Source organism: Castor canadensis, chromosome 7 (assembly GCF_047511655.1).
Source record: "Castor canadensis chromosome 7, mCasCan1.hap1v2, whole genome shotgun sequence".
NCBI lineage: Eukaryota > Metazoa > Chordata > Mammalia > Rodentia > Castoridae > Castor > Castor canadensis.
Genome location: NC_133392.1, coordinates 156,516,253 through 156,528,900, shown reverse-complemented (window position 1 = coordinate 156,528,900; position 12,648 = coordinate 156,516,253). Strand labels below are relative to the sequence as shown.

At 48.9% G+C, this 12,648-nt stretch overlaps 1 long non-coding RNA gene and 1 pseudogene across 1 annotated transcript; both read right to left on the bottom strand.

Moving 5' to 3' along the window:
• Nucleotides 1–428: 428 nt before the first annotated feature.
• LOC141425042 (uncharacterized) lies at nt 429–10,671 on the bottom strand. The gene is made up of 3 exons (XR_012450124.1): nt 9,389–10,671; nt 3,153–3,219; nt 429–2,593 (listed from the first exon to the last, which is right to left on the bottom strand). It is a non-coding gene; the product is annotated as an uncharacterized lncRNA (long non-coding RNA).
• LOC141425105 (U2 spliceosomal RNA) lies at nt 5,878–6,056 on the bottom strand (annotated as a pseudogene).
• Nucleotides 10,672–12,648: the final 1,977 nt, after the last annotated feature.

Below are 12,648 nucleotides of genomic sequence, written 5' to 3'. Positions count from 1 at the left end.
CTGAAATGTGACCGAGCTGTTCAAGGGACAGTGGCAGTGAGGCAGTGCGGAGTTCCATCTGAAGTGGCTCTCTCTCAGCTCTTGCAGCATGTCCTTATGTTAGCACAATGAAACTGCAGAATGCTGAGTGACAGACATCCGGTTTGGATCCAGAATAATTATGGGCATCATATGCTGTGATGATGTTGCCTAGGGAAATCTGAAAAGTGGCACGGGCCGGGCAGGGATATCTCGAATTCCTTGGAGAGAGTTGAGAAGCTGGGCAAGGACTGTATCACTATGCATTCCCTTGATGCCACCTCACCATCTGCCCCTCTGACTCCCAACAGACTTGGGAAAGTGGGGTCATTGGGAGGAAAGACAGAGCCTGCCACAACTTGAGCACCCAGAGGTCTGCTCCACTCGGGCCCATTGGAGTCCCAGGGAGGAAGCATCTGCTGTGCTGTCACTCGGCCCTGCTTGTTAGTGGCACTTGTGAAATGGTCTTCAAAGCCACTACACACAGGCAGGCAGCTACCACCTGCCTTTCCTTCCAGGGAGGGCTGGCAAGTTGACATCAAGCCACAGGAAAAGGGACAGTTGCCTGCAGCCAGCAGCTTGACTGGAAAGTCTGCTGTATCACCTGTAACCCATGGTCACTCACTCAGCCTGCCCTGGGTTCTCACTCCCTCCCATCCCAGAGACATGGTGGGCACAGGTTCCCCCAGCTTTACTATTTGAAAGCTCAACAAATCTGAACTTTGCATTTGAAAAAGTCTTTTGTGAGTTTGTGAGTGACCCCAAAATAACCTCTCTATTCCTGTGTGAAGGAAAAATATTTCCAGATCAGAGAGGCCACTGGGCCAACACTTGGCATATATGAATCCTCCGTTACACTTCTTAAGCCTGGTCTCGTAGGCTGTGCCAGCCCCCTTGCAGAAATGAATCCTAAGCAACGACATTGCAAATCAAGGGCTTTATTATTTACCCCATCAAGTATTTTGAAGCCAAAGTTTCCACATTTTTAAGGGCTCGATGTCATAAAATTCCCATGTATGACTGTATTTTTGAAAACCAGTCCTTGTATGTGTGTTTTGGAATGTGAGAGGTTTCGCATATAACTTAGAAAATAAACTCCTAACTCGGAATTTGAGATGCACGGACAGAAAAGGCCACGGGGCTGCTGCATTTGCTACAGTGAAGTCGTGGTGTTCAGACTGCCTGGAACTGTCTGGAAGTTAAATGTTAGTCTTCTGAAAAGAACCAGGACCTCAAAGTGCCAGCTGTTGTTATTCTAAGTGCAATGTAAGCAGGTTTCTATTTTAAACCCTCACACCTGGTACTTGAATACTTCTTGTTTTCCGAAGGGTGACCTCTAGCCTCGGGATTCTTTTCCACGTCCCCTTTTCCATGTTCAGCTGGTTGAACCCAGCCTGGTGGCAGGAAGAGAGGGGTGAGGAGATTGTGGTCTTTGCTTCGGTGAGGCACCTTGCCTCTCTGAGCTCAGGTGCTGGGGTGAGGGGCAGAGGACCAGGAGGTTGAAGGAGTATGACCTGTCTTCATTAAAGAGAGAGGACCACAGACCTTCACCGAGTGCTCCAGAGAGGCCCTGGATGCCACCCTGGGTCCCAATGCTCCTAATCTAAATAAACTCAGATCCGTTGGTGGCCTCTAGGGAGAGAGGGCCTCAGGAGAGGAAGAATTTCAAAGAGAGGTAAAGAAGGCAGGAAGTGGGGAGATGTGCAGCTGAAGTGGCCAGAGGAAGAGACTGAGACTAAGTCAGGGTGTCAGGAAGCAAGCCTGACAGTCTGTTGTCCTCAGAGTCCAAAACTGTGTAATTCATCACCTGAGTTACAGCAAGAACTGTGAGACTGAGATAGTCAAGGCCTAGGGCTGTGGGGCTGTGGATTTTTCCTCCCCCATTTCTCCAAGGTGTATAAACGACTTCACATTTCGGACTTCCCCTCTTCCCTCTCCTCCCCTCCTCTCACCTGGACACAGTCCATCTCAGAGGGGCAGTGACAGTTCTGAATGACACAGCAGGAACAGAAGTGCCTGGACTGGCTGAGGTGCTCAGCCCTGAACAAGGTCTGAGTTGTGCACAGAGGCTTTTCACAGTGGTCTTGCAGAGACAGGGGCATTGGACAGAGAGGAACAAGGACATGCCAGAGATTTTTCACGTGCAAGTGGATATTTCCTTTGAGAGTTTCTAGACTAAATAACACTCCCTGTGTCTAAGGTTCCGTCCGTGTTCTCTGTGAGCAGGAGGAGCATGGGTTGCCGGCGGCTGCCCAGGGAGCCAGATGTGGAGGAAGGTGGAGTCACCGGAGAACACTGTGCTGGCCTCCCTCTGCCACCCAGCATCCACTTCAAACACAAAGGAAGACTTTCTTGGCAGACCTTGGGAACAAAATGGACCAGACTTCTAAGAATAAATGCACCCAGGCTTCTTTATTAACCCACTTTCATCCACATACGTACATACAAATTTAAGTAGACCTTATCCTGTAGGGCAGGTTGAAGTTCATAGCCAAAACTGTGAGGGTACAGAGAATCTTCATGTGTCCCCTGCCCCACGCAGGCACAGCCTCCAACATCCTGCACCACCAACATCCTGAAACCAGAGGGGCATTTCTCCCATGAACCCATGGAGACAAAGTCCATCTTTTATATTAGGGTCCACTCTCCGTATCATGCATTCTATGGGTTTGGATAGATGAATGATGACACAGATCCACCATTACTGTACCATTCAGCATAGTTTCAGTGCCCTAAGAATTCATCGCTCCATTCTCCCAAGCCCTGACCGGAACTGATCTTTTTCGTTCCTCCACAGTTTTTCCTTTTTCAGAATGTCATAGAGTCAGAATCACGTGTAATATAGGCTTCTCAGATTGGTTCTTTCACTTAATGAAAAAACCAAAAAAAAAGCATTTTTGCTTCCTTCTTACCTTTTAATAGCTGATAGCCCATTTCTTTTTAGGAATGAATAATATGCCATTGTCTGGATTTAGCCATTTATATATTTTAAGAAGCTAATGAAGCCTACAATAAAATAAAAGTAATATCTGGCTTCAATAGAACAACCTGTAGACAACCCTGTTAATATGAAGACTGTTATTACTCCTCTTGTTTCAGTAAGTAAACTGAGGCTCAGAGAGAACCTGACTTACCCAGGGCAGATGAGTCACTCACGTGGATTCATAGAAAAAACAGAGGGTCTAGACTCCAGGCCAATGGCTGAAATGCAGATCAGATAATATAATGACTACCGCATGCCATGTTTCGAGTTTACATATGTGGGGAGGGGGCAGGTGCTCCTTCCCCACTCCAAAGATTGCCCCGCAGAAGGCCTCCCTCCCTCCCCATCAATTCTGCCTTTCTCCTTCACTAGTTGCTCTACTAGTGACAGAGCCTCTTACCAACTGGGTGGGTGGGAAGTTCTGCACATGCTCAGAATATCCCCTCTCTGGGACTCGCCTGCCTGTAGAGCGCATACTGGTCAACTGGTCACCCCAGGTTGCCCAGCATTGCCAGAGACAGGGTAAATTGGCATATCCCATTTGGGAATGTAACCTTAGACAGCCCACTTGATCACAGACCTAAGCCATATGTTACAAATAGTTTTATAAAAGTAACAATAGTGCCATCCTATTGTCCATTCCCGCTGACTCTTCCCACTTCCTACTTTAAGCTGAGGAGATCTCCGGGCTTAACATGAGGGTACACCTCAATAAGCCCATTGTAAATTAAAAATATTCTAAATCAAAAGTACACCAAGCCTACTAAACACTATAGATTAGCCTGCCCTACTTTAAAAGTGCTCAGTTGGCTTACATTAGCCTATAGTTAGGCAAAATCATCTAATGCAAAGCCGATCTTATAATGAAGGGCTAAGTATTCATATAATTTGTTGACTACTGCAAGTGAAAGCCAGAATGGTCATATGGGACACCCTCACACCATTGTAAAGTCAAGAAATCATAAACTGAGCCGGCCGCAGTTGGGAATCATTAGTAATGTCATCACAAATGACTTGTAGAGACTGGTCACCTTATTCGCCATCACTAAATTGCCATCATGGAGTCTGGTGCCTCTAAAGCTACTTAGGCAGAAGAACAAAATGGGGGGACTGGAGAAGTCATATGACTGCCACTCAACTAGCAAAGAAAGTCACCAACCTCCAGGGAATTATGGAATTCCTCAGAGAAATTTGATTCAACACCTAGCTTGAGACCAGAAATTCAACTACCTGCAATCTATACAACATCTCTAGCCAGAAGTATCTACATACATCCAAGTGTAAATGGTTCACCTTCCACAGAAGAAAAATAGATATTGCCAGGCATCTGTGGCTCACGTCTGTAATCCTAGCTACTCAGGAGGCAGAAATCAAGAGGATCATGGTTCAAAGCCAGCCCAGGCAAATAGTTCTCGAGACACTATCTTGAAAAAACAAAAAAAAATCATACAAAAAAAAGGCTGGTGGAGTGGCTCAAGGTGTAAGCCCTGAGCTCAAGCCCCAGTACGGCAAAAACAAAAAATAGTAGATGTCAAGGCTACCTTCAGTTTTTGGCCAGGTATTTCAGAGACCACCCTCCTTTTCTGGTGTGTGCCTTTGTACCCATGTACTTAATGGCTAGTACTTCCAGACCACTTTGTAATATCTGGATTTTCTCCATCCAATGCAGCATTGGATCCCACTGCAAAAGCACCCAGCACAATAGTAATAAGTGTCATGCTTATGTATCTGTCTAAACAGGGACTATGTAAGAATCAGGATGGGCCACTTAAAAACAGAGCCTAGGACTGGCAGAGTGGCTCAAGTGGTAAGAGTGCCTGCTTAACAAGCATGAGGCCTTGAGTTCAAACCCCAGTGCTTCGAAGAAGAAGAAGAAGAAGGAAGAGGAGGAAGAGGAGGAGGAGGAGGAAGAGGAGGAGGAGGAGGAAAGAGCCTAAAGCCTGGGGGCCATGGCTCAGTGGTAGAGTGCCTACCATGTGTGAGGCAGTGAGTTCAAAACCTGGCACTGCAAACAAAAATGAATAAATAACCCAATTCACCTGTGTGTGGTGTATTATCTACACAGAGAACTCCTTAATATATATCAACTAATGGCAGTAAGGAGGACGATAGTGATGATGGAAAAGAATCCCAGGCAAGCAATCACCCTCCTGGTTCATGTGAGCTGCCCAGTGAGGCAGAGCTGTTGCTTGACCAATGAACATGTAGCTGTTTCCACTTCATTCTCCCTCACCCATGTCCACTAGGGAGACTGGGAAAACCAAGTACACCTGGCCTGGTTCTATCAAAGGACACACGTGGCCATCTTCTGGAGACCTTCTGGAAGATGTTTTGGCTAGTAGCCTAGTGCCCAAAGACTACTGCACCTGCCAACCTCCTCCCCCACCTCACCCAGGGAGTAACAGTGGTAATTGCGGGACATAGGAATGGCCTGGAACATCAAAAGCCAAAGAGGACATGCTGTGCTGTTAAAACTAACTGCTGGCCTACTATCCTCAGCGAATATAAATGGAACAAGATGTTAAAAACAGTTCCATTTTAATTCTGGCAAGGTCCCGAGGCAGAAAACAAACTAGTAGGTGCCAACGACGACTCCTGTGTTCCAACGTGAGACACTCAGCTCAGCATGGCCTCAAAGAGGTGTCTAAGAACCAAAGACCACCAGCAGGGTGGAGGGTGGCGAGGCTGAGAAGGAGTCATTCAGAGCCATGCTGAAACACTTCCCCTCCCCCCACCCTACAAAGGATGGGAGGGGACCACCAAGAGAAGTGACAGGCACACCCAGGAGTTCAGAAACCAGACAACTAGCATCTGGTATCTGTCAAAAAATCCCTTTCTTTCTTTCTTCCTTCATTCCTTCCTTTCTTCCTTTCTCTTGTTCTTTCTTTCTTTCTTTTCTATACGAGGCCAATGTGTAGAGTGGACAGAGCAAGCTCCTATTCCATCTCCGTGCTCCAAAAATCCATTTAATGTATTGCTCTTGGGGAGGGGACATATCAGATATTAAACTGATAAGAACAGACACAACACTTGATCTTAGCCAGAGATAAGAAATCTTTTTTTATTTGTTTGTTTGGGTTTTTTGGAGGATATTGAACCAGGGCCTCATACATTAGGCAGACACTGTACCACTGGAGCCATGCCCCCAGCTCGCTGAGAAACACGAAAGGCGAAACATCCTGAAGTCACAACAAGGAAAAGGTTCCAAGGACAAAGAATGAGAGAATGTGACCAGATGTGGACCATGAGAAAGTGCTGGCCCAAGAGGCAAGGAAGTTAAGGTACCAGGTGAGGCTGGATTATGACCTCCCTGCCTCCTTGGGGGGCTGTGCGGTAGATAAACCACTCCCAAGCTTGTGAGATACCTCTAAGGGACCCCAAAGCCCCTCACAGGAGAAAACACCAGCTTTGAATGTTTCATGTTCAAAGGAAGCAGTGGTGGATGGCATGGCGTCATGACCTCCTCCCTCTCCTTGCCTCCTTGGGAGGCAGAAAATGTGCAGAAGCAGAGGATGGAACCCATCCCAGACTCCCACAGACTTTTATCCAGGAGTGTCCTGAACTGGCTGGGAAGCACTTTGACACCAATGAATCCCTGTTTGCAAAGAGACCACTATAGACCTGAAGTGACCAGAGGACTTTTTGTCATTCATTCAACAGCTCCTAGAGTGTCACAGGCTGCCAGAGTTCCTGGGCCCTGAAGGGGAAAGCAGCTCCCCACCACTGTTCCCCATGGGAATTTTGGACCTGGCCTGGAGAATGAAAAAGAGGATTTAATCTATTTTTTAGGGATGGCCTGGAACTCAGGATTCCCCTGCCTTAGCCTCCCAAGTGCTGGGATTACAGGCGTGAACCACCACATCTGGTCTAGGAAGATTGCTGAAGTCCAGGAGTTGGAAGTCATTCTGGACAACAGTGAAACCCCATCTCAAAAACAAACGAACAGAAAAATAAAGAAGAGGGTTACCCTCTGGTGCATCCTCAAACCTGCCACACCCCAAGTTTGTGATTTTAGATGGAACCGGAGTCTCTCCCAGGCCTCTTCTCACCCTCACTCACCTCTGTGGAAAACCGTGTGGTTTCATAGCAAAATACTATCTGGAATTTAGGCCTTGGGCTTTGTTTTGTTTTGGCTTGGTTTTGTTTGGTGGTGGTACTGGGTTTTGAACTCAGGGCTTTGCACCTGCTAGGCAGATACTCTACCACTTGAGCCAAGCCTCCAGCCCAGGCCTTGAGTTTATTAACTACGAAAGGTAGCTTCACAGAGCACAGAAGGGCATGATTCCTTTTTAAATGTGCATGAAAAGCCATGACTTTCCCTGTTCCCATCTGGAGAGAATCCTGCAGGAACCAGGAGGCCTGCTCCTATAGAGCTCTGAGCCGTCTCAGGCACTAGTGGAGCTGGCTGGTCTCTGCACCAGACGGTGTGTTGAAATCCACTGAGCAGGAGGGGCTGCCAGTTATCTGTCTCTGTGAGTTCCCAGGAATACTGTGGGGGTTTCCTAGCCCGTGGGAAGCGGAGCCAGCCTGTGCCTGGAGGCTAGAAAGAGGGATGTTGGGCAGTTCTGCTCCCTTCCTCCCCTGCCCACTGGGGCTCGCTCCTTCCAAGTTCCCCAAGGTCCTTGCCAAGAACCAGCAGGATATTTGTAGTGCTGGTACATGGCTAGGGAGCCATGGGTGCAGCTGGTTTCTGATAGGGGCAAAGGGAGCTCTTTAGACTGGGAGCTGTATGAAAATCAGCCAAAAGGGAGGTGGCAGCCATCCTTGCTATTCCTGTCCAATGCTGGGGACAATGAGGAAAGGACAGCACATCCTTGAGTGACAATGCTTCTCACCCTCACTGCCTAGACAGTTCAGTTCAGCAGACACTGACTGAGTGCTAGGTGCTGCCGGGCACTGAGACCAATAAGACAAGGCCCTGCTCCCGGTGGTGGCCAGACAGTGTGACATCATGGAAACAATGACTGACCTTACTCATTCTGGAGCCAGCTGGGCCTGGGGCATGGCAGTGGGGTGTCAAGAGGGAAGGAGTGGTGGGATGAGCACAAGACTAACCGCAGGTCACCTGGCATTGAAGGGTGGGCAGGAGAGGTCCAGGTGAGAAGAGCAGAGGGGATGGAAAGTGGAAACTTCGCAGCTGCCTGAAGGATTCTGGGAGCACGAGGAATCAGGTGTGGCAGAGGAGGGGTGTGATACTGAAGGTGTCAGAGGAGGAGGTGAAGAGGTGAACAGAAGCCAGGTCCCCAAGTGTCACCCTCCTTTAGGCAGGAGAAGTGGCTTCTTATTCTAGAAAGCAAGGGAAACTACGGCCATGAGCAAGACCCCAAGAGCCAAGGAATAATAACAGAAGTTCCTTCTGTGACCAGTGGGCTCAGCTGAGGGTTGGGGGATGTGGACAGGATTGCCAAACTGCAAACAATTTCGATGGAATATTGGCCTTTCCTGGTTCTTCACCCTCCAGCCATTCCTGCCAACTCCATCTGGCCTTACTGACCTGCTGTCTGTACTTCCACCTGGCTCCTCCCTTCTCTCCTCTCGTCCTCTCTGCCTGTCTTACACAGTTTGTTCTCTGAGAAGACCGCCAGTTCCATAGGTGAGAAAGTCATTTCCTCCACACATCAGCACTATGGAGAAAACTAGGGTAGCGTGTGGGTCTCATGCAAGAACTTTGCCTGCTGAGCCACGCTCTGGCCCTTTTGCTTTAGTTTATTTTTCTGATAGGGTCTTACGCTTTTGCTTAGGGCCAACCTTAGACTTCTATCCTCCTACCTCAACCTGCTGGGTAGCTGGGATTACAGGTATGTGTCACCGTGCCCAGCCGGTTTGAATTCTTGACTTCTCTTGGTACACCACAAAGGCACACCACTCAGTATAGGTGAGTGGAGGTATCTGGAGAACAGAGTGCTTGACGCTGCTGGGCTCAGCCACACTGTGCAGCCACCCCCAGCACACACTCAGAAGAGTGATGGGCCAGTGTGGTGGCACTAGAGGGACACCTTAGGGCAAACACACAGAGACAAGAGAAGAGTTACTATGCATGTGTCTTTGCAAGACAGACACAGGCCCAGAGGAGGAGGAGGGAGAGTGAGGGAGAGAGAGGCCCAGGTCTGCAGGACATAATGGGGCCTGGGGACACGGGCACAGATGTGCAGCCAAATGAGAAGAATGAGGACACAAGTGGCAGGTTTTTTATAAAGCTAAATATAGTCCACTTCAAAGCCAGTGGTTAGTCATTTGTTCTGAAATTAAGTAAGTCTGTGGGAAGAGGTCAGAATAGCAAAGGTTTCTGACTTTAAAGTACTTGCTTGGCAAAATGAGAAGTCAGTAATGTAAAGTAGGTCTGTCCAATTAAAAAGGGGGGAAAAAGCCAAAAGTGATGGTACTCACCTATAATCCCAGGAGGCAGAAGCAGGAGGGTCGCAAGTTTGAGGGCAGCCAGGCAAAGGTAGCTGTCTCAAAAATAAAAGGACCGGAGCATGGCTCAACTGGTAGAGTGCTTACCTAGCAGGATTGAGGCCCTGGGTTCAATCCCCAGCACCACAAAAAAGGGGGGTGTTGGGGGAGATGACTGGGTCTGGCAAGTCCCATATCTGAGAGTCACACACAGCTTGAGAAAGAACCACTCTGTCCTCCAATTTCCAGCTATACTCACAGAGCCCAGCGGTCTGCAGGGAGGAGTGAGAAAGGAGGCCTATGGCGAGGAAGAATTTTTCTGTCTTCCTAAAAACGAGCCTGTGCTGCCTTTGCTCTTGGCCTCCAACTCTGCCTCCTCCTCGCACTCCCCCACTTCCACCACCACATGAGGTCTCTCTTGTGAAAATGTCTCCAGAGACAAAACTTGCTTAAACCAGGCCAAGGGACAGCATGTGTACAGAGGCCAGTGCCATCTGGGGTAGTGGTGGCCAGAGGACAAAGGGCTAAGCTGAGCCTCAGAGACCTGCAATGAAACCAGAGCTGCCCTGAGCAGCCTGGGAGCTCCTGGGAACCGAGTTTCCAGATTGTGAAGTCTCCAGCTGCCTCCCTAATATCTCCTGGGGAGTGCAGAGGTCAGACGCCTCCCCCAGTAGCATTGTGTACAGGTAGAGGAAGCACAGCAGGCTGGTTCTCTCAGAGAACCAACAGGCACAGGGCTGAGATGAGGGCTAGGCTTACAGTGGGATTAGGGTTAGGGTCAGTGTCCAGGTCCACAGCCAAGAAAGTAGACTGCTCCGGGCAGCTCCTGCAGCTGAGGTTAAATTCACACTCTGCATAAAGTGTCTGGGGAAAAGGCTAGCTCAGCGGGCTTCATGCAGCTGTCACACACTTGTGTACTCACACATCCACATTCATGCCACACACTCACACACACACAACACTCGTGCGGTGTCCCTACGCCTCACTCACCTGTTAAGAGGATCCAGTCACTACCTTTCTGCCCAACATTTCCTGGCTTCACCACTCAGGGGGACTCTTGATCTGGGCTTCCCAAATACTGTTCCAAGCAACTTCCACTTGGGGGCCCTGTAAGCAGTGACAGCTACAACCATGGAAATTCTGACTGGACTGCCTTCCCGCCATATGGTGTGGAAGAGGAACGAGCCCCACTCGTGTCTGGCACTGAGGACTTTGGTCATTGCCTCCTCCCTAATGACTAACGGTGACCAAGAAAGAAAAATGTCTTCATGCCATTTTCTGGGATAGAAGCTGCACCCACTGTTTTAGGGCTTACTTGGATGGACCTTATTGGAAGGGAGATGGCAACAGGCTCCACTCTGTCTGGGTTGTCTCCTAGGAGTCCCTCTACCAATGCAGAGTCCAAATGAGACCCATGCTGTCGCTGGAAAAGGACATGTGGAATGGAGAACACAGAGGCAGCTCAGTCTGTAGTATGTTGTTCCCGGTGGTGGCGGTGATGCTAAATGCAAAAGCTAATTATCTTATCAAAGCACAGCCGTTTCCCTCATGAATCCATTTGGCTATGTAGTAGGAAACAGCAGTGCCAGAAGCAGTTTGCCTAGAGCTGGGATGGCCAGGGAATCTTCCCTGGAAGGTGCGCCCATCCCTGTCAAGAGCCTTGGAAATTTGGAGTGAGGCCAACACAGTAATAAAGGAGGAGTGTGGCGCCCTCTGGCGAGAGCCAGACCAAGTACACCCGGAGCGCCCATCCCTCTGCAGTGGGCAGACCCCAGATCCCATTTCCAGCACAGTCCAGTTTCACAGCATTGCACGTGGCCCGTCAGAGCCCACACCTTCCAGCAATGTGGACGTGATGGAGTCCACCATTAGACCTTAGATTCCAGCCAAGAAAGGAGAGAGGAGTCTATTCCCGCAGGAGATGCACAGACCCCACATGCACTGATCGCCCATGGGGCTTAGATCCCATGGTCCCAGGTACCACCCACAGCACCAGGGAAAGAGGCAACAATGCCTGTCTTACCCAGTCATTGAGCAGGGGCGGCAGGGTTCCTGCCAGGGTAAGACAACACAGATCTCAGGGATCCATCAAGTTGAACAAGCATCTCTGCACACCTGGTAGGAAAGTGCTTGATAGATATGAAGACAAAAAGTTCCAGGGGAGATTACAAAAAGGTTCTAAATGCTTCTGAAAGAGCCTGATCTTGGAATACCCCAACACCAGGACTTTCCTCTGGGTTCCATGCAAGACGGTTCTCTCCTTCCAGGAGCTGATGTGAAGCCTAGAGGAGTTACAGGGAGTTCAGGGAGCAGCCGGAGGCCTTGGGCCTCTCTCCAGCCTCAAATTTACACACCCCTTGTGTCCAGCTCCCAGACTGAGCTCCTCTCCAGGGCTGGGTGATTTCATCCCCATCAATGACTCTTGTCACTACACAGACACTGAACGGGGAGCCCTGTGGATGCAGGAAGAAATGCTCTCTGGTCACCATGTGTATCCCTCAGGTGATGGCTTTTTCTGAGACATTCTGAAACTCCCTGGTGCGATCAGCTGTGGCCTCTGTTGGAATTAGGCACAAAGGACCTCAAGCATTCAGTCAAAGAGGAAGCCACCGACCCTCCGCAGTGCTCTGTGTGGCTAAGCTGGACTGAGCTGTTGGGTGGAGTAGGTGTATTGAATCCATGTTTACCTTGCAATGTTTTCAACCTCTGACAGGTTAATCTGGACATAACCCCATCGTAAGTCAAGAGGCATCTGTACATAATGCCATATTCACAGAGATATGCAGTCATCACAATCCATGTTAGAACATTTTCATTGCCCCAAAAAGAAACCCCCTTCTGATGCTCCCACCCTCCCCTCTCTACTGGCAACTAGTAATCTACTTCCTGTCTCTCTGGCTCTGCCTATTATGGACATTTTATCTAAGTGGAACCATGTTTTATGCTGTCTTTTGTGTCTGGCTTCTTGAGCTAACAAAACGTCCTGAAGGCTTATTCATGTTGTGTCTTGTGTTGGTCCTTCATTCCTTTTTCTGACTGAATAATTTTCCATTGTGTGGATGTAACGCATTTGGTTATTACTTCATCAGCTGGACATTCAGGCTGTTTCCACTTTGGGGTGATTATGAATAATGCTGCTAAGAACATCTGTGCACAGGATTTTCTGTAGACATCTGTTTTCATTTCCTTTGGGTAGAAACCTAGGAATGGAACCCTGGATCCAATGGTAGCTCTATGTTTAGCCTTTTGAGAAG